The 22,755-nt window shown below is 32.2% G+C and overlaps 1 long non-coding RNA gene across 1 annotated transcript in view; it reads left to right on the forward strand.

The window, feature by feature from the left end:
* The window catches only part of LOC136990345 (uncharacterized), a 52,309-nt gene that overhangs the window by 5,230 nt on the left and 24,324 nt on the right, over positions 1 to 22,755 (forward strand). The window lies entirely within an intron of this gene.

The raw sequence follows: 22,755 nt of genomic DNA on the forward strand, positions 1-22,755 counted from the left end.
AAAGCTTTCTCTATTCCCAAGCAAACCTCTTCAATTGTGTTACCTTACGAACATTACATTATCATTGGAAAACTCTTAGCCAGCATCATAAGATTTTTTTTAACGTGTTTGGAGAGGTATTTTGTGGTAATACAAATACTAAAATCACACAAGGATAAGATCAAAAACAGTAACAATGCACTTTATTTTATCAAGTCTATCAAAGACAGTTTCAGCTTTGATTACACTGTTTCTGCTTAACTCTTTAAGCACTAAGATTTTTGTTTTTACTACGTATTTGTAGACTGAATAGTTTTTACCCTAAGGATATACCTGAGTAGTGACCTTTTGTTTTGTTTCTCCCCAGTTGTGGATCAGTTCAAATATATTATCAGGGGGTTTGCCACTTGTGAAGTTTTATGATATTTTATTGCTATTTTTGTCAATTTTTTAAAAAATTAAGATGATTTTAAATATGTTATCCTTTTTATATAATGAGAAACGCTCATTCTTTGCTTTACATATAAAATAAATTATATATTAGTAACTAGTCTTCTAGAAATAGCAAACTATTCCATGTATCTACTATATATCAAGAATTTATTTATGATTTTATTGACTTTAGAGAGTATCAGGTGTCATTTTCAACCATAGGTCTTTGTTTCCTAGTGAGCTGGATATTCTGTTGTGTGGCGATTCTCTGCTCTGTGCTTTTATGTTTTATTGTTATTATATTTATATATTTGATATTAATTCCAATATGAGTCGTCGAATATATGAAAATGATGAAGCTATTGAGAAAATTATATATGAAAGTGATACGGATGAGGAAATTGGTGGTGTAAATGATAGCGATGGTGATTTATTATTTGAAAATGAAGATATGATGGAATCAAGTACATCCAACGAAGATGATCTAGATTTGCAATCGGAATCAGATTGTACATTGGTTGATTTCACTAAACTGACTTGGACGACACAAGTAGACAATTCGAAATTTGTTACGCATAAATTTAGAGCTAATTCTGGTCCAAATCATGATCTTTCACCAGACTCAACCGTGTTCTTTGTATTTTAAATTATTTGTCACTGATGAAATGTTAGAGATTATAAAGGAAAATACAAACAAATACGCAGTATATGTTGCCCGAACTACAGGATATTATGATAAATTGTGGATACCTATCGCAAATATATCTGAAATATGGGCATTTATTTCAATTATATTTTTAATGGTGATAAATAAGTTACATGCTATGTATATGTAGTGGTCTAGTCATCCTGGACTTGGAAATAATATGATAAAAAGGATAATGACACGTGATCGTTTCTGTTGGATAATAAAGTATTTACATTTATCGAATAGAGAAGAGGAATTTAGTCGGAACGATCCTAACTATCAGGTCAGTCCATAAGTTCATGCGTACTTTTATCTACAAAAAAAGCAGCAAAAAATTTTAATTAAATTTTATTTCATTCTATAATGTATTTACCACTATTTTGTACAATTTCTTGCCATCTTGATGGTAGCTTTTTAATCCCGTCTTTGTAAAATGATTTCGGTTTTGAATCAAAATATTCAGAAATAGCCTTTTTTACATTGTTCTCATCCTCAAAAGTTTCCCTTTTAAAAAATTCTGCAAACTGCGAAAAAGATGATAATCACTGGGAGCAATATCTGGCAAATATGGTGGATGAGGTAAAATTTCCCAGTTGTAGCTTTCAAGTTTCTGTACAGTTATTTTTGCAGCGTGTGGTCTGGCATTGTTATGCTGCAACGGGATAACGGGATAAAAGAGACGTGCAAATGTTTACACGTTGTTGTCATTTAGCTATTGACAGTTCGTGTGGTATCCATTTTCCTAGCTTTGAAACCTTTTCGATTTGTTGTAGGTGTCTATGAACAGATCTGTGGGATGAATTTAAACGTTCCACAATTTCATCAACTGTTAAAGATGGTTCTGCTTCAACTAGTGCAGAGAGAGCATCATCGTCAAAGTCAACGGGTCTTCCAGTACGAGCCTTATCCTCCACACTAAAATCATTGTTTCTAAATCTTTCAAACCACTTCTGCGCAGTCCTTGCACTAATTACAATTTGATTATGTACAGTATTTATTTTTTTGGCTGCATTTGTAGCATTCTCACCACTTAAAAATAAAAAGTATAAAACATGTCTTTTGTATTGGTAGGTTACTTCCATTTTAACGAAAATAAACAACTGAAATGTTCACAATTCTGAACAGTATTATATGAATGAGATCCAATTTAACACTTCAGTGTAAAAATTATCACATTAGACTGACATTTTTAACAGCAAAACAAGATTTTTCTCAAGGTCATAAAAATGGGAGTGGACTTATGGACTGACCTGATATTATTTAGTGCAGAAAGTAGAACTATTCATGTCCATGTTGAAAAAAAAACTGTCAAGTTTGTATGACTCCTTTCTGCCATATATCAATTGATGAGTCATTACTAAAATATAAAGGTCATGTTGGAATTGTGCAATATATGCCTCTAAAACCAGCAAAACATGGCCTAAAAATGTGGATGCTATGCGAATCGAATAACGGTTATTGTGTACAATTTGTGGAAAATAGAATATTGTGGAAAAAAGAATAAAATCCCTAGAAGTAAAATGTGGCTCGCATATGATGATGTTATGAATTTAATAAAAGTTTTCCATAACCAATATCATCACGTGTATTTTGACTGATTTTTTGCCAGCATACCACTGTTGCTTGATTTACTAAAGGAAAAAAAAATTATGCATGTGGTACAATATTAGTAAATAGAAAGTATCTACCGTCTGGTCTGAAAACTTTGAAAACAAACGAACATGATATCATTGTTCAGCAGTGTGTAGAAAAAAGAAATTTGCCATGTTCGACTTGGCACGACAAAAAACAAATCAATATAGCATCAACAAACGAAAAAATGATGATAGTGAACACCAAAAGACGAACAGGAGCAACAGTCAATGAGGTTCAATGTCCACTAATATTTTCAAATTATAATAAAAATATGGGAGGTGTGGACTTAGCTGATCAAAATCGGAAATATTATTCAATAGCAAGAAAATCTGTCAAATGGTGGTTCTATTTATTTTGGTTTAACCTGGATACTGCCGTACAAAACAGTTATGTTTTATTTAAATTAACTAACAATTCAGTGAATAAACAGTTTTTAACGTCACTCCAATTTAGATTAAATCTTATAGACTAACTATCAAGAATTTTTCTAGTAGAAAAATACGAGGGAGAGCAAGCGATATTCCGGCTCCAATCAATGAGAAAAATGCAGGACTGCATAAAAAGATGAAAATAGTCGGAAGAAAAAGAACTTGTATGCAGTGCCGATGTCATAACAAAAGAATAGAGTCAAACAGATATGTAGAAAGTACATTAGAATGCACTTTTTGTAACGTTTGCTTATGTGCAAACTGTTTTGGACCTTATCATGAAGAAAATATGAATACAACAATTTAAATTATGTTATATACTACTGTATTTTTTTTTTTTTTTTGGGTATTAATTAATCTTTTAAAACAAATATTTATATTGCATTTTAAATACAAACTTGTAAATTGCTAAAGTTTATATATTATACGTATAAATAAAACATAATTAATAAATAATATTTATTATTGAAAATTTGCTTTTTTTGATTACTTAATAGTAAATTTACATAAGACATTATTATTTTTAAAAATTAAAAAATCCTTTTGTTAAATATGATAACTTTGAATAAAAACGTTTCATAAATAATTTTAAAATATCGTAAAAAATATTAAAATATATGCGAAAACGAATATAACATAACAATATAAAGTAATTTGCATTATAGCGATAAATAATATATTAAAAAATAAGATTAATATAAAAATAATAAGTGAAAAGAAGTCAGAAAAAAGTGTAAATAACAATTCATTCAACAATACAATAATATTTAATCTATATAAAAAAATATACAGTAAATACAAAACAACACAGATTTTACAAACATGATCAACTGACATTCGATATCACCCTTAAATGAAAATGAACTCAACTGAGCGAAGGGAGTACACAAAACGTAAACAATTTGTAAAACAAAACCAGTAAAACAACTCTTCGTTTAGCCGACTTCGTCTTGAATGGATTAAGCCGATTTAGGCCGACTATGTGTTTAAAGAGTTAAAGGACAATATCTAAAAAAATCTCTAAACATCACTATATTACTTGCAATAATCTAAAAGTAACCCCAACACTCTCCTGCTGTATCCAAATGAACAATGGACATCGGTACTTGAGTCTTCCAGAATAAATCTCTTTATTAAAAAGGTAAGAAACTGTTTGCCTTGTAGATTTTTAGAACGTGAGAGTTCAATAGTTATCTGTTGTATGTAGTATATTGTATGTTGGATGTAGTCAACAGAAAGACATATTCCAATGATCCAAAAAAAAAGCTTTATGTGATTCCATAAGTATCCTATACATTTATCTATTTAGCAATCATTTTTAAGTAATAAATGCACAGGATACTTATGACATCACATAAAGTTTTTTCAGATCATTGGAATATCTGTTTTTCTATGACCAGATAACTATGGAACTCTCACTGTACTGCAGTTAATTACTTCATTAACAAGGTTTCTGCTCCATTATTTTAATATTCCGAAAGGTTTATTGTTGGTATTAGCCATATATTTATTTTATTTAAATCAGTAAAAAGTTAACTGGATTGTTCTCTAACACTTAACGCACCATCTAACAAGTTCTATCTAGTAATATGAAATTAAAAGAATGGCAAATGTTTTTGTTTTTTTCCTAAGATCTGCTTCAGATTTAAAGCTAATCATTCTATAATGAAATATTTTATTAGAACTTATTGTTATAAATTCAAATTATGCAGACGTTTCTTACATAATGTTCAACTGTAGAATGATTAGCTTTAAATGATACTGATCTGTCTGTCAGCCACACTGCGGCCCACTTAATATTTTTATGCAGCCCACTGCACCCTAAGTATTTTTTTGTAATCTTATAATATAATCAAGATGGGTTGATAATAATAATAATATTACTACACAGAGTCCAAACAGTTAGGAGTTGAAAGCTGAAATTTGGTACACAGTTAGGGTATGTCATGAGAATGTACACCAACAAGGGATTTTTTGAAATTTCCCCCATGGGGAAGAGGAGAGGGAGAGGGTTAAGGATTATCCCGAATAACTCTGCTTCTATTGTACTATTTTAAATGCAGTTTTTTGCACTTTTGCAGGAAATCGAACATATTTTTAGACCAATCTATAAAATTCTCTAATTAATCTCCGAAGAGAGGGGACCTAATTCTTGCACCAGGTTAAAACAGGTAAGATGGGCTATAATCTAATAATCTTAATCTTTGCTATCGTTACTTTTTGCCCGTGCGACACCGGGCTCATCTGCTAGTATTTTATATAAATTAACTTTGTGTCTTGCCGAATATACATAAATTCTTAATTTGGCCCATTAGGATGAAAAAAGGTTGGACTGGACAATCCTGGTCTAGGGTTTATCGCATGTGGGTGGTGGTAGTGGAGGTGCAAATAACAGACACTTTTACACGAAAACCCGTTTATTTTAACTGGAAAATTTTCTTACAACAGAGGTCGATGTGTTTTGTCCACTTATTGAAACAAATTCGAAAAGTTTGTTCACCACAGGAAAATATTCTGGTGCGATAGGTTGGTGGTGTTAGTGGCGTACGCTGGTAGTGATGGTGAAGGTGATGCCTTTGAGCAGTATTTAAATTGTTGTTGCTATGTTGTATGACGTCAGTTGAACATGATTCAAGGTGATTGTCAACACTCAGGGACGAGGAGCGATCTCACTTTTGTCTTGACTATCAGCATGCATGCTGACTGTCTGTTGACACTTTGTATTATGTTGTGTCACATTGTGTTCAACTGATGCTTCCTGTGTATCTTTGTGCTGAGTGGTATTTTGTGCACCGTGTGCTTGAAGAATGGGGATTATATCAATCTTATCCCTCAATCACACGTTCCAATTCGTTGCTTTCCTCACTCCAAGTGGCTGTTTCCTCATTCCTAGGTGTAATAAGAGTCCCATCTGGATTGCAGGAGAGGTCAAAATCGAAGCTAAATTCAATTGCCAAACTGGAGATGGTCGATCTTAGGACTTACATTCCTTCTCTTGTTTACAACTTTGTGTTGTGTGTTTTAAAACAAAGTCCGAGTCATGCTGCTAACAGATTTTTTTTTCATTTTTTCTAAACCAAAAATAAATTCTTTTCACAAATTTTACAATAATTCAGGGCTGTCCAGGAACTCACAAAAATCAAAACTCTTAAGATTGTAGTACTTCGCAACTAATATATCTATTATGTTATCCTGTCATTGTAACATGGGTTTCGGTTAATCCGCATCGCGTTTTCTGAATTGTCGGGTTACCATGTTTGTTTGTAAAAAGTAAAATTATTTCGTTTGTCACATACTATCTGGTTGGTAGCATTACATGACTCGTGATTGGGCAACCAGCGTCACGTGCTCGTCATAAGTGCCCCGAATGGCGGGAAGGTGTAACGGTAAGCTCACACCACATGCGTACCTTTTTTTTTTTTGCCTACTTTCACCTAGATGACCGGGGAGAACTTAGGATCACCGGAGCAGTAAGGAAGGAGAGGTGAGGGTCAGACAGGCAAGATGAAGAAAACAAAGAACCGACAGTATGGAATTTGAAATCCACTTGATTGACATCAGAACGTTAAGAAATTGAGTGATTCAATTGATACTAAAGAGTGTAGTGAGTATGGTATTGATAAAAATTGGTCTCACAGTTGGTAAGGAAAACACAAGGGTCGTACAAAGAATTATCACTCGGACACAGGTTCCAGGAAGGAAATCTTAAACTTTATATATATATATGACAAAAAAAATACAACAATCAAAACACTACTACATTAATTGCTAAAATAAAGAACCACTTAGCCTAATAGTAATATTTACAGTATATAACAATGAAGAGTACATGCTGAGAGAACCAACACATTCATTGAATATTGTTCGATCTGAACAAGAAATCTTTCAACAGGAACAGGTGCACTACACACTTGTATGGGTTATTCCCTTTATCTTCTATCTCTTATCAACAGTTATTACACTCTAGGTGGAATATCCGTATGGATGCAAACGGATTTGTCCAAACCTGAGTCCAGCTACCTTCAACCCTTACTTCGTTTCCTCCTTTGTCAAAGCTTCCTCACCTTAGTATCCTTCTGCTAGCATACTTTCCCTCTGTCCACGGTGAAGTCCCAAGGAAAAAAGATCCTCGTGTGACCATTGGCCATAGTAATGTATATTTTTGTATTTGATAAATTTATAAATTTAAGTTAGGTTTAAGATTTCTTTTGTTTCTTTCCCTTTCCTGTTGACAAAAAAAAAGATTTCCTTCTTAATCACTTTACTATCTAATTGTTTTTCTACCTAATGGGGTGTGATGCCTCCGATGAAAAACAGCATTGTTAAAAACAAAGTAATAAAAACCAGAGAGGAGAAGAAAAGAAGAAAGAAAGACAGAAGGGATCTCGGCTCTCAACGAGAAAGGTCATGGAGCACGGGTTGTAAGTCGGAACGACATAGGATAAGAATCGGAGCTCGACGAGTGAGGTCGAGACGGAGAAGCTATCTAGTGTTAAAGTAGACAAAGATCTTCCTGATGAACTGCCAATCTTATTGGACAGATTTGACAGTGGATTATCGACAAAGTGAACGAGAGGTACCTACTGAAATAGATGATCGGAGGCATCAGTAACCCCGCCCAGTGTCACGGAGCACCCAGAGCAGAAATCCCGGATATTTCCACCTTCCCCTTTTTCTGTACTTATATTCTCTTTTTCTTCCATTCTTATAGTCTGTAAGTAGGTTTAAGATAGATAAGGACTCTTATAATATTAGTAGTATTGTTTTATGTATTCTGGGCTTTGTAATTTCACCGCCTACACGTTGGGATCCAGTGTAAAAGAACCCTGTAGCGTAGCGAATAAAAGTATAGTTTTGTAAATTAACAAAGTGTGTTTGTTAATCCTTGCTTACCATTCGCTGTCGGTTATCACACTTGTGCATGTTATACAGTCCCTTTTATAACCCCCGCCATCTGGGGCTTTTAGCCAGTTACGTTATGTCGTCACAACCAACCCCAGACCAATGAGTGGTTACCAAAGACGGAGGTACGCGACAAACGAAATGTTTTACAAAAAAAGATATCACGACAATTTAGGGCTCCAATGCAGGGCTGATCCCGATACACATAAAAAAATAAAAGGAAAAAAATATATATACATATAACAAATTAGTGGCAGAGCACTACAGGAGGGACATAACCAGTTTAATCTACATACTAGATTATTTTCTTGAGAGTGAACAGGTGGACTCCTAACAAGAACGTCGCACACAGAGCCGCTATAAGAATTGTTGGGGCTGTTATTAATCCATGTCTTTCAGTGGATCAGCATCAATCATCTGTGTACATATTTGTAAATAATTTATTATTATCATGATATTAGCTTGTACTCGTGTATTAGATATCCTTAAGATTAAGCGTCAGTAGCCTCCAAATTGTTGCATATTAGTAATGGCTAAGTTGTTAATTCATGTGAGTTTGTATGTGTATATGATCTTTAGTATTATAAAGTTTGTTCATAACCATTCAGTAAGGTGTGTTCTAATTGTAATGTTCCTCGTACACCCCTATCCAACCGTAAGTCTGTATACTTCAATAGTTATACAGGCACTACAAGATAAAAAAAACTGAATCATATTTAACTGAGAAAAATTTTTTAATAAGATTAAAACCAAAATTCGGATTTAGATACCTTTCTGGTACAAAACCCATCTCCACTAGTTGATACTAAAAACTTATCATTTGAAGTAATTCTATTTCCAACTTTCCAATGCAAAGTATCAGAAACACACAATATGAAATCTAACAAATTAAGATAATCATTAATCTGCTGAATATAAGAACCATAATTATGAAGCAATTTTTTTCATTTCAGAACCTCCATAAGTTTGATTATTGGATTGCAATTTGAAAAAATTGTAAACCTATAAATTCCCACTTGTCTGTCTCTGTCCATTTGTCCTTGATATTAAGTACAGTGTTAGATAAATGAAAGTTTAAGACCAGATATGGGTAGCTTAGGGCAAGAGGCCCCAATTAACTATATATAAATTTCCAGTCTAGATTGAAAGTTACACGATTTTAATTCAAACAGTTGACCCTGAATGGAGTTACATAGATGACCAGTACAACTCTGTTGTTATTGTGAAAAGTATGATATACAGAAACAAGACACTACTGATTTGATATTGGAAATATGTATTTTAAATTAAATGAATTAATTTAAGAATATGATTAAAAATTGCAGCCTGGCATTGCGATGATGTCACAAAAGTCCTACAAGAATCTAACCAGAGATGATTTAGACTCATATTGTCCAGCCACAGCAACACACTGTTACTTCAAAAGCAAAAGTTACTTCAATAGTAATTAAAGGAGCTAAGGGGTTAATAATAATGAAATAATAGCAGGAACCTCTCAAAATTCACAGTTTTATTCAATTAAATTACAGTGAGCTCATTTAAAATTTGGCATTCTAAACAAAAGTCATCAGTACAGCATGTTTTCTGGGCTGTTTGCAGATAGTCTGTCTACCTGTTCTCTTGTACCCTGAGGCTATTCTCATTGGTCCTACTTCACGCAGTTAATGGCTTCTTTCAACTTTACATCAGGTCCCAGGGTGGCAGTTTAGCATTCCTAAGGCTAAACGACTTCAACTGTCAGAATTTCAGATTAATGATGAGGGTAATGTTGGTTTAACTCATGGTAATTTCATTGGTGTTATAAAATTCTTAACCTAAAACAGTCATATGTTCAAGTTTATTATTCTTTTAGTTAGTAGGTTTGTCAAGAAAGCCATTATAATTTAATTTACTAGTAATCATTTATACCAACATAAATATTTTCAGATTTATTAGTAATGGTGAATGCATGTGTTCAATTGCTGTTGTTTACTGCATCAGTAATTGGATTTTTACACAATATCAAATTTTCTTGATTGACTGCCTTGATGTTTTATAGTCTTGGCAACAATACTGCATCATTTCTGACTAAAAATTTTTATTCAAATTAAACAATGTATACAAAGAACCAAACAACAGTGCTGAGTAGCTGAGTGGTAGAAGTGTTTCTATGAAAGCAGAAATTGCTTACAGCACCCTCCTGCAGCTTAAGTAAATCAGTTTTACTTCACTAAAGGCCGCCACACAAGTTCAGGAAATCCTTTGAGGAATAACTGTGCAGGCCTGACCTTGAGGAATTCCTGAACGTGTGTGGGTAAAAACTGTACAGTTTCGGCGGCCTGTATAGTCCACCGGAGTAGAAACGAAAAACCATTTGATTTTCCTGCACAGTTTTGGACTGCGCAGGCCGACTGAACGTGTGTGCTGTCGTGTCGTTCAGTTGTGAGGCCGCTGAGTAGTGAGAACAATGTCTCGTGAATCTTTGGAAGAATTATTTTTTATAATCTTTTAACTTTTATTATTTATAACATGAAAAATTAATTTTTTAGGTTATAAATAATAAAAGTTAAAATTATTTTCAGATCAAAACTTTCTCGAGTAAATTAAAATTATAAATAATTTTAATATTTAGAAAACTTTTCAGTTCACTTCTTTAGTTTTCACAAAACATCTCTATACTCTATAATATCATTTTCTTTTACATTTAAAAAAAATTATTGTTTTAATACCTATACCTGTTTAATATCTGTTTTAATGTTTTATTAAAACATTGTTAAAATATTATTTTAAGTTGTCATAAGATTAATAATTAAAAATAATTTATTAAACTTTAATTATAAAATTAATTTGCGATAATAATTTTTACAATTTGTAATAATATCGGATGTGATTGAGAATTATTTATATTTGCTTTTTTTTTTTTTCTTCTAATATCGGAATAAATTAAAACACGACCATTTGAAATAATATTTTAACAACAAGACAAAGTAAAGTAGAGAAATGGTTTAATATGTAGAGCTAATTAATTATGTAATGAATTTTCAAATGAGCTAATTTTAAAAGTAAATGAAAAAATAACCTTATTAAAAAATCATTTAATGTTTTAAAATGTAAAGGAGTTGTGTATAGATTAAATTGTACTTGCGATAATGTAAAAAAGATTTATATAGGAGAAACAAAACGATGTCGAACGACAAATTGAAAGAATACAAAGTGGCAGTTTGATTTGAACACGTGCACTTCTTTCCACGAATCGAACCCTTCTAAGTGCAATAAAATAACAACACCGACTTAAAATCGGGGAGAGAGTTTTCGTTTACAGGGCAATAAAACAATTTAACTGAGAGATTTTCCTCCTCGTGTGTGGGCGACAGGAAATTCTGAATTTCCTCAAGGCCAGGCCTGCACAGTTTTTCCTCAAAGGATTTCCTGAACGTGTGTGGCGGCCTTAATATTGCTTGTTTAACAAATTTAATCAAAAGAAGAACTTAAAATGCAATGCAGAAAAATATTTTATTCACTTCAAGATTTTACATATTTGAAAGAATTTAAAATTTTTATTAGTTAAAATAATTTGTAAACAGATGTAATTAATTGGACAAATCATTATCATGTCTTGGAACCTGAAATAATAATTATAAAATTTTTATTAAAACATTAATTAACTTTCAAAAATTCTAGTAGTCAATATATTTAATTTTAATTAATTAATAAATTAATACAAAATTTTTATTATATTTAAATAATTGTTTACTGTAATTCAAAATATAAATATAGAGAATGATGTTGAGTTCTAATAAAGATACTGCATTTATGAATTTATTTTAATTCTATTATCATCAATAACATAACTTTTTGTTTAAATTAAGTTAAAAAGAAAGTGAAATTACATATTTTACCTTAGCACAAATTATACACAGCAGTTACTGTAGTTATATCATTATCATACGATAAGTTTATTGACTCTCGCTTGCATTGCTGGTGGAGGTGTTGTGTCAGCTCTACCTAGTGATCCAGAAGCTATTGTTGTTGTATCAGCTCTACCTTGCATTGCAGGTGTCGTAGTTGTGTCAGCTCTACCTAGTGATCCAGAAGCTAGTGTTGTTGTATCAGCTCTACCTTGCATTGCAGGTGTCGTAGTTGTGTCAGCTCTACCTAGTGATCCAGAAGCTAGTGTTGTTGTATCAGCTCTACCTTGCATTGCAGGTGTCGTAGTTGTGTCAGCTCTACCTAGTGATCCAGAAGCTAGTGTTGTTGTATCAGCTCTACCTTGCATTGCAGGTGTCGTAGTTGTGTCAGCTCTACCTAGTGATCAGAAGCTAGTGTTGTTGTATCAGCTCTACCTAGTGATTCAGAAGCTAGTGTTGTTGTATCAGCTCTACCTTGCATTGCAGGTGTCGTAGTTGTGTCAGCTCTACCTAGTGATCCAGAAGCTAGTGTTGTTGTATCAGCTCTACCTAGTGATTTAGAAGCTAGTGTTGTTGTATCAGCTCTACCTTGCATTGCAGGTGTCGTAGTTGTGTCAGCTCTACCTAGTGATCCAGAAGCTAGTGTTGTTGTATCAGCTCTACCTAGTGCATTGTAGAAGCTAGTGTTGTTGTATCAGCTCTACCTTGCATTGCAGGTGTCGTAGTTGTGTCAGCTCTACCTAGTGATCCAGAAGCTAGTGTTGTTGTATCAGCTCTACCTTGCATTGCAGGTGTCGTAGTTGTGTCAGCTCTACCTAGTGATCCAGAAGCTAGTGTTGTTGTATCAGCTCTACCTTGCATTGCAGGTGTCGTAGTTGTGTCAGCTCTACCTAGTGATCCAGAAGCTAGTGTTGTTGTATCAGCTCTGCCTACTGCTTCACGTGCGAAGTTCTGTATCAGTCTATCTACTAACTCAGGTGCAGGTTCTGCATCACCTCTACTTATTAATTCAGGTGCAGGTTCTGTATCACGTCGACCTACTAACTCAGGTGCAGGTTCTGCATCACCTCTACTTATTAATTCGGGTGCAGGTTCTGTATCATGTCGACCTACTAACTCAGGTGCAGGTTCTGCATCACCTCTGCCTATTAATTCGGGTGCAGGTTCTGTATCACGTCGACCTACTAACTCAGGTGCAGGTTCTGCGTCACCCATATTTAGTTGTCCTTGTCTTGATTCAACTGCTTTATATGTAGATATTGGTAAATTTTTAATTTGTTTAAATAGTAATCTTTGCAAATTATCACTAGGTTCCATTGCAGCATCTGTCCTGCTTTTATAATTATTGTTATGTAAAAGGTAATTGATATTTTTCATAAAGTTCATCTGTAAAAATATTTAATAATATGATAAAACAACTGTTCTTAATTGAAAGTATATAACTAATAAAAATAGATATACAAATGTAGATATAAACTTCATACCAATTCATTATCTTCTCCACTTTCTTTGGCTCTTATTAGAAAATCTACATAAAAATGTTTTGGAATTTATGTATTGTGTAATCATATGCAATAACATTTAAGTAAAGTTAATGAATAAATAAAGAATATAAAAAATTTTTCAAGTTACCTTTCAAGCAAAGAGCAAAAATAAAAATAATGACAATTGCTTTCATTTTCGGTTCTGAGGATCTTCACAGAACTGGCGACAAAACATTAAACGGTTCCTCTTTATATACATTTGTTGGCTGGAAACCACTTGCAAAATTATCATATATTAAGATTAATAATAACATTAATCCTCTCTATAATCATGGCATAAAATATAAAACAAGTGTTTCTATTTAATCATTGTAGGCGTGACAAATGAATGTTTCATTTAACAAAAAAATCCAAAGTTTTTAAAAATTTTGTAGAAAATTCTTTAATAAAACTGTAGAGTTATTCAGACGTTTAAATGTTAAATTATTCTATAATTTCATAAATAAACAAAAATTATAATTCAATGTATTATTTGTTTTATTTTAATTTTGAAATTGTTGCATGTTTAATTTATATAATTTTAAGGAGTAATATTTAAATAATTCACATTTTTTTTAAGAATTAATTTTTATATAAGGTTTTAAGCAAAAATAAACATAAAAATTCACTCCAAGATTTAAATAGCTTATTTAAAATTAACAGAGGCACTTTCAATGAGTTTATAATCATCGTCCTCAGGTGAAAAGAACAATTTTAATGAAATGACCATGCGGAATGTTCCAAGAAGAACAGAATTTTTAAATTCAATAGGTGTGTCTGGTGATTCCATTAAGAACATGCAAATAGTGCAAATAGTAACAGTATATTATCTCAGCAGATGCTTTTCCACCATCGCGGTATATCGATGCCGCCATTGCTGCACTCGTTAGAAGGGCACTATTGCTTTCGTCAATGCAGCTAGCAGTAAAAATCGAATTAGACATCGTCAGAGTGGCGGTATCTCGTGCTGGATTCACACGTCGCAAATATAAATGTACTCTGCTGGGTAAAGGAGTCCCTATTCCTGCATACCACGCTGCACAGAAAAGAAAAAACATCCATGATCCAGACTTCGTTGCCGTATCTCAGACCACTCTCTAGACACATCAGCCTCATCTTTCGGTGGTACAACTTCATTCTACTCATAACCCCTCTACCAAATTTTCATAGGTGTATCTGTAATGATCGTGACAAGCTAACCACTTTAGAAAAATCAGGAGTTTATGCAATACACCTAGAAAATCTGGCAATGGGAGCTATCACAAGATATATAGGAGCAACAACAAGAATGCTCGCCTCCCGCCTCACAGAGCATCAGGACGATGTAGCCAAGGGAAAATATACTACACAGCTTGCTAAAAAAGTTTTTGAGCAAGGCTACAACCCGCTGTGGTCCAGAACAGAAATACTAAAATGTGGCAACAATTGAAGGCTTGTGTTCATCTAGGAAGCGCTGCTCACAGCTACTACGGAAGCATGCAGTGTTCCCACCCTTAATCTACCCGGGGTGTAGGTAGCATTGTATCGAAGTTTAAACAACAAAACGCGCCTAACATCGTATCGCCATCGCAGTGTCAATTTCATACATGCGCCACGTGCACCATAGATTTAAGAATTTGAACATGTCAAAAACTATTTGTACATTCTTAACGGAATTACCAGACAACTGTTTTGAATTTAAAAATTCTGTTCTTCTTGGAACATTTTGCTCGTTCATTTCATTAAAATCATTCTTTTCACCTGAGGACGACGATTATAAATTCATTGAAAGTGCTCGTGTTAATACTAAAGAACTATTTTAATGCCAAACTCAGCAAATTTTCTTCCAGAAACTAAGATTTTAAGCTTTATAAAACAATTATATTAAGTTTTTAAGTGTTAAAAAAAAGGTTTCAAGAATAAAAAATTCTTTTATCAATAAATTATAAAAAATACCGGAGAATGGTAGTTTTATTTTGACCATTCAATGTAATTTCATTTCCAAAAGCTTCAATAATAACAGAAAAATTCAATTGATTCTAATCACAAACACACTTCTAAATTAATTCATAAACTTTCTAACATTTATTATATATATTTTCAATAATTAGCTTTTAAATTAAAAATATAAGTTAAAACTCTGTCTTCGAATTACTGTATTATTGCATTGATTTATATTTCCAGCTGTCAATACTGATAAATATAATAAATTTACTTATGTTATAAGAGTTAAGAAATAATTTTAAAATCTTAATTAAATATCTTAAATTTATTTGCATTAAAACTAATTGTTTAAATAAATGTAAAACTAATTTATATAACTTTATAGAACGTGTATCAATTATTATATTTAAAAAGATAACTACACAAAACACCAGGATGTGTTAAATAATGTACTCCAAGAACCTATACTTGGTGTGACGAAAGAAAAAGAAAAAAAAATTTTAAAGAGAAAGAAGAGGAAGAACTCGCAGCAGTTCGAGGAAGAACTCGCAGCAGTTTGAAAACGTTTCTGGCGAAGTTTTTCTTGTGACTTTATTTTCTTTCTTTCGTCACTCTGGATATAGGTTCTCAGAGTACGTTATTTAAAAAATAACTTTAAAAATGTTTATATTATTACTGTATTTTACAGACTATAAGACGCACTTTTTCTTCGAAAAATTGCCTCCAAAATTCGGGTGCGCCTTATAGTCCGTAAAATAAGGTAAATTTTAATAATAATTATAAATAAGATTTACAAAGAAATTAAATATAAATAAAGGTATGACGTAGGGCAGAGAAAATCATTTACAAAATTAAGAAAAAATTGTTTTGAATAATTAAATATATAATTTAATTAATCTAATCTTTTAAATTTTATTTATTAAAATATATGAACATTTCAATCTTGTAATCTAATAATGAGAAAAATGTGTATTATTCTGTACACATGTTGCTCTGCTGTCTGCTTTAATTAGTGCTTATTTATATTGTAATAAATAAATATTAGAAATATTCAGTTAAATTTTTAAAATTTCTTTAGTCATTTCATGTATAATTTTTATAATTTTATTCTTATTTTATATTTTTTATCGTTTTTATTATTACTATTATTTTAAATAATAATTTAGCATTCTTTATTGATTATGGTTATATTGACAGCAGTAATGAATCCAGAAGTACCTAAAGTGGGGCTAACTTAAAGTTAAAAATATTTAAATAATTAATTAGTACTTTTTGTTAACGTGTGCATGGGAGATTGTAATATAAATGACCAGATAATCCATATTTATTATTATAAATGTATTTTAAAATGTTTTAAAGATCAAACAAACAAAGTTTCTGTATTAATTGGCAAGGCTTAAAACCCTGTAGCTCTCTCCTCATATATACTACTGACTGAAAGTTATAAAATTAAGCGTAATGTACTAAACATATTTATATGGTTATTAGCAGTCAATGGTTAGCAGATTGAATGTTGTAAATAACAACAGGGTGATTAAAAAAAGATGTTATTAAATAACTCTTCAAGATATAAATAGCTTTAATTAGCACTCAAATATTTTTTGGTTAAGTCAATCTAATCTTCTTCAGGATCAAGTGAAACAGAACACTAAATTTGAAATTTAATGTTTTTTTCTTGTAAAGTGGTTTAATAACGCCCATTTTATCATCCATTTTGTCATCGTTTTCTGATCTGTGTAAAGTTTGCCTCTTTGTATCGATTTCAAATGTTGAATGGTAAATCAGTACCACTTTCAATGCCCTATAATAGGTCCAAAATTGGCTGAATTAGTAATGAAAAAATAGCTTCAATGCAAGGCGTAATATTAACAATGCATTGTACGGATGATCAGCTTTTGATATATAATACAGAAAATAGTGAAATAAATAGATCCTGTATAAAAATTGAACATCAGTTAAAGTAATTTGTAAACAGATTATTGTATTCCTTGTAGGTGTATATAGGAGAAGAAATGTTTACAGGAGTAAAACCGGCCAGTTATTAAAACACATTTAAAAGGACACAAAAATAGTCTTAAACATTGATAAGTTGAGTCAGATTTTTATGTACGCTGTACACAAAATACCCGAATAGATCAAGAGAATATAAAAATATTATACGTGCAAGAAAATAAATATAAATGACATTTTAAAGAATCAATTCATATAAAAACTGATAACTTAATACGTGAGGAATGAATACCGATAAAATATAAAACGAACTCTTTATTTAATTTATTTAAATGTCACGAGAATAGGATTTGTAATGCATATCTGTTGTAAAGCAGGTTGCCTGATGATTGAGTAGTGTTTTGGAAACCATGTATGTTTGCGAGAAAATGGTTTCAAGGTAAAAATAACTTTTTAATTATAGAGTATTACTTATAATTAAGTTTTAATTTTAATTACAGTCAAAGAGGAAAAAATCATGAATACAAACCTGGGATTTTAAGTGAATATATTTAGAAAAGCAGGTCAGCTCAATGACTGTTACATATTTTTTAAAAAATGTATAAAATTGTAATTCTTTCTTCCTGTAAAATTTCAGACTGAGAGTTGGGCCTGGAATGCGTGGATGTAATTATGTCACATTTCATTTGTGTGTAATGCTATATCAAATCACTGTCGACATTGTTTAACATTACGGTAAAATTAATTACTTCAGAATACAAGTAGTACTCTGTCATGCTATAATCATCTTGATGTTGTCACCTTCATATTTTAAAGCTGAGTTTAGTTTTGGAAAATATACAAAAGTACCTCGGACAGAAGAGGAATGGCAAAACGTTGCTAATGGATTTTTTGAACATTGGAAACTGCCCAATTGCTATTGCAGTATCGACGTCTTGCAGTGTCCTGCAAATACTGGATCTTTAAGTTATTATTATAAAGGGAGAAACTATAGAAAAACTACACAACAAAAGAGATTGGAAAGTAATAGTAATGTGGGTCCACCGGGAGGTCGGACGGAGTAGGACCTTCTTTTTCTCTGTTAACAGGTCGGTAGAACCTGCTCACTGTCTAGGATGGCTGTCCAGTCTGGAACTAATTGCTTGTCAGGTCGAGTGGAGGAGGAGAGGGGGCTCGTTGATAAGACAGAGGTGAGATTCGAATAAATGACACCAGTTACAATAACAAACAGAATTTATTATGAGACAATAAAGAACAGTTACACCGGATAACATTGAGATATTACATACTAAAAAGGGGACCTTACGGTCTCGGAAATTCAGTTCGGGATGAGACTTCGCAGGTTTGTAGTATACCTCAAGGATGTCCACCTAAAAAAATTTTAAAGCGCACTAGCCAGAAGATTCCGAAAAAAAGGGCTCTAAAGTTTTAAGCGCAGCTCATATACCGATCGATTTTAAGTTTTCGCAGCACGGCGAAATGGCTGAGTCTGTAGCGAACCTTCTTGCCACGCGGGTGAGCTGGGATCGCGCCTACCTTTGGCTAATTTTTTTTTTTTTTTTTTGTTTTAAAAATTATAACAACTTTTAAATAAAGTTAATGACCTAAAAGTATTATTAATTAAATCATAAATCATTTTATTTTATTTATGAAATGACTGTTACAGATAATTAAAATGTGAATTAAAGATATTTTATTTTTAAAAAGTTTAATAATTTCAAATGCATTTTTAATGGAGGTAAATCAAACCTTTAATTACTATTGTCATTAAAAAGTTATTACAAATTTTAAGATATTATAAGCTGTGGAGAGGTTAAAAATATTCGTTGAAAGATAGGCAGATAGTCAGGAATTTTCAAGACTCTAACGGAACTAATTGAACAATGGTCCTTATCTGCTACAGAACAATATATACAGGTTTACCCACCCTTATTCCTCTAGAAACTCGATCTAACGTGCCAGTTCATTCTTGACTTTCGCAGGATTGGAGCGTTCTGTACTGTGAAATATTATCAAAATTTTTAAAATATTGTGAATTGAAAATGTCTGTTAATGGAGAAATCGCAAAAGTATCAGAAGATGGAAATGATATCAGTCAAGATTCATTATACAGTGAAAAGTCAAAGTTGAGGTTAAAAGATGCGGTCGTTTATTACGAAAGCTTGCTTGCTGAAAATAATTTGACAACATCAGAATCTTCAACTTCAATTTCTCGTGAAGCAATGTTGATGGGTGAAGAAATTTACGAACGTACTATGGACATGCTGGCTGAAAAAATACTTGTGACTGATGAAGAACTTGTTCATGAAAATGAAAACTGTGATGAGGAACTTTTTGAACAAGTCGAAGACCATAGCTCATCAGATGAATATGAACCAGAAGAAAAAAAAAGAAGAGAGGTAGAGCATCTTTCTTTGGATTACAAAATTAAAGTTGTTAATATTGCAAAGGCTCACCCCACGTGGAATTTACGAACATTGCAAAAAAAAGGATGCAGCCGGTTAAAAAAGATGGAATATTTATCCCAATGGGAAAAAGAAATAAAAAAAGGAGGAAATCAATTTGATAAGTACGCAACAATCGATTCCTGGACACATGATCGTTTTGTTGAAGCCCGAGAGAATTATCAACAAGTGACAACTCGGAATTTACAACAGTGGGCTTTAGCAGCAGCACGACAATTTACAGATTTTCAATTTAAAGCTTCTGACAGCTGGGTTCATAAATTCAAAAAAAAGCATGGAATTCGTCAACGAAAAGTGACAAAATTTCTTTCAAAAAAAGAAACAGCGACGATCGAAGAAACCTTGGCTTCTGCAGACATTTTTCGAACCCAGACGTTGAAATTGATACCGAATTTCAACAAAGATTTTGTTATCAACACTGACCAGACAGGTAAATTTTTGCAGAGTATTTACTAACTTATTTTGCTCTCTATTTTTACGACTCTCTGACAAAATACTTCAATTTCGGTTGTTTTCTCTTTCCAGGATGTCAGTATCAGTCGGTGTACAACAGGACTCTGGGTGAAAAAGGAAGCAAAACTATTTTCGTTAAAAGGCACGACATGAATAAACTGACTCATACATATACCGCTCAATATGCTGTTACTCTGTCTGGAAAAGTCCTACCTCAAGTATTTGTTTGTTTGCAAGAAGCAACCGGTAATTTTGGTCCCCGAGTTCAAAAAACAGTAGATGAATATGCACAAAAATATAAAAATGTCGTAATAACGTCCTCGAAATCTGGGAAACTAACGACACGACTTTATATTGACTTTCTCAACCGTTGTTTAAAGTCTTATGTGGGAAAAGAACAGTTTTTATTAATTATTGACTCTTGGGGTGGCCAAACAAAGCCTGAATTATATGACGAAATCTTTCAGGATGACGAAAAATCACCGACTTGTACAATTAAAGTAATTCCACCAAAATGTACTCCTCTTGCTCAACCTTGCGACGTATATTTTTATAGACAGGTAAAAAATTTAATAAAACGTATACAAAATTGCACGTATCTGATTGAGAATAATAGAGAAATAAACTCCCGTGAAGACTGTATAAAAATACAATCAATAGTGCATCATCAACTGTCATCGCCAATTTTTAATGAAATGATCCGGTATGCCTGGTATGCTTCCAGGCTTTCTGATGACAGAGAAATTTTTATGAATGTCAACGAAGTATGTTTTCCAATAGATCTTTTAAAGAAAGGTTGTTCGTGTAAACAATCGTCCTTCATAAATTGTGCAAGATGTCGAAATAGTTTTTGTTTTCAATGTTTTTATGATAATTATCATTCTGGTGATTGTATGTAAAATAAAAAAATTGACAAATAAAGACGATATTGTAAAAATTTTTATATAAATAAAACCCTACCCGAAAATTTGTTATAGTGGTAATTAAAGGTTTAATTTACCTCCATTAAAAATGCATTTGAAATTATTAAACTTTTTAAAAATAAAATATCTTTAATTCACATTTTAATTATCTGTAACAGTCATTTCATAAATAAAATAAAATGATTTATGATTTAATTAATAATACTTTTAGGTCATTAACTTTATTTAAAAGTTGTTATAATTTTTAAAACAAAAAAAAAAAAAAAAAAATTAGCCAAAGGTAGGCGCGATCCCAGCTCACCCGCGTGGCAAGAAGGTTCGCTACAGACTCAGCCATTTCGCCGTGCTGCGAAAACTTAAAATCGATCGGTATATGAGCTGCGCTTAAAACTTTAGAGCCCTTTTTTTCGGAATCTTCTGGCTAGTGCGCTTTAAAATTTTTTTAGGTGGACATCCTTGAGGTATACTACAAACCTGCGAAGTCTCATCCCGAACTGAATTTCCGAGACCGTAAGGTCCCCTTGTAAGTTAGAAAAGTACGAACCCGAGAGAGAGTTTACAAATAAGTGGTCGTCATACCTCAACAAGGATCGGAGTAGGAGGACAGAGTCGATTCGGAATCCAATCGGTGGCGTAGAGGCTTCGAGTCCGAATAGAGGCGGGAGCTACGAACGACCCCTCTGTCCTCACTCCCCTCCTTTTTATTTTGTCCCCTCGTTAATTTTCTCGCCAATGAGCGAATTTTGTCTTTAGTTCCGTTGTGACTCAGTTTCGAGTTTCGAGGGAAGGGAAATACAGTCATTCCCCTAAGACGGGTCGGCTTTTGGTTTGGAATTCGGTTATTGATGTCAAAATAAAGACTAATTTAAATTTATATTTTGCCGGTAGATTCGGATTGTCACAGTAATAAAAACGTCATTCAACTTAGAGCTTCTTTTTGTTTCCAGTAGTGTTTAATGATAATCAAATACACTATAAGGAACTTATAGTGTAATTGACATATCCTGTGATGTATTGTGTGATTGAATATTAATTTTTAGTTAAAGTTGTTATTCCAAAGTGTTTTAGAGAATGTTTTTTAAAAGATGTTTTTACAAAAATTTTCTTAGCATGTGCTGTTAGAAAATGTAAAAATATTGCACTGAGGAGGAGCTTAGTAGTTTAAATAAGCCCGAAATGCATATGAAACAATAAAAGAAGTACCTAACCTGAAAGCTGTGTGGATAGTTACCGAAATTAATTTTTAATTCGGACTAAAGAGACATACATTTACAGTACTTATTAATTATTTAAATATTTTTAAATTTTGAGTTAGCTCCTTTTTGGGTACTTCTGGATTCATTAGTGCTGTCAATATAACCATAATCAATAAAGAATGCTAAATTATTATTTAAAATAATAATAATAAAAACAATAAAAAATATAAAATAAGAATAAAATTATACATGAAATGACTAAAGAAATTTTCAAAATTTAACTGAATATTTCTAATATTTATTTATTACAATATAAATAAGCACTAATTAAAGCAGACAGCACAGCACATGTATTGGATAATACACACATT

The sequence above is a fragment of the Centruroides vittatus genome, unplaced genomic scaffold, assembly GCF_030686945.1.
Source record: "Centruroides vittatus isolate TY-2023 unplaced genomic scaffold, ASM3068694v2 scaffold_907, whole genome shotgun sequence".
Classification (NCBI taxonomy): Eukaryota; Metazoa; Arthropoda; class Arachnida; order Scorpiones; family Buthidae; genus Centruroides; species Centruroides vittatus.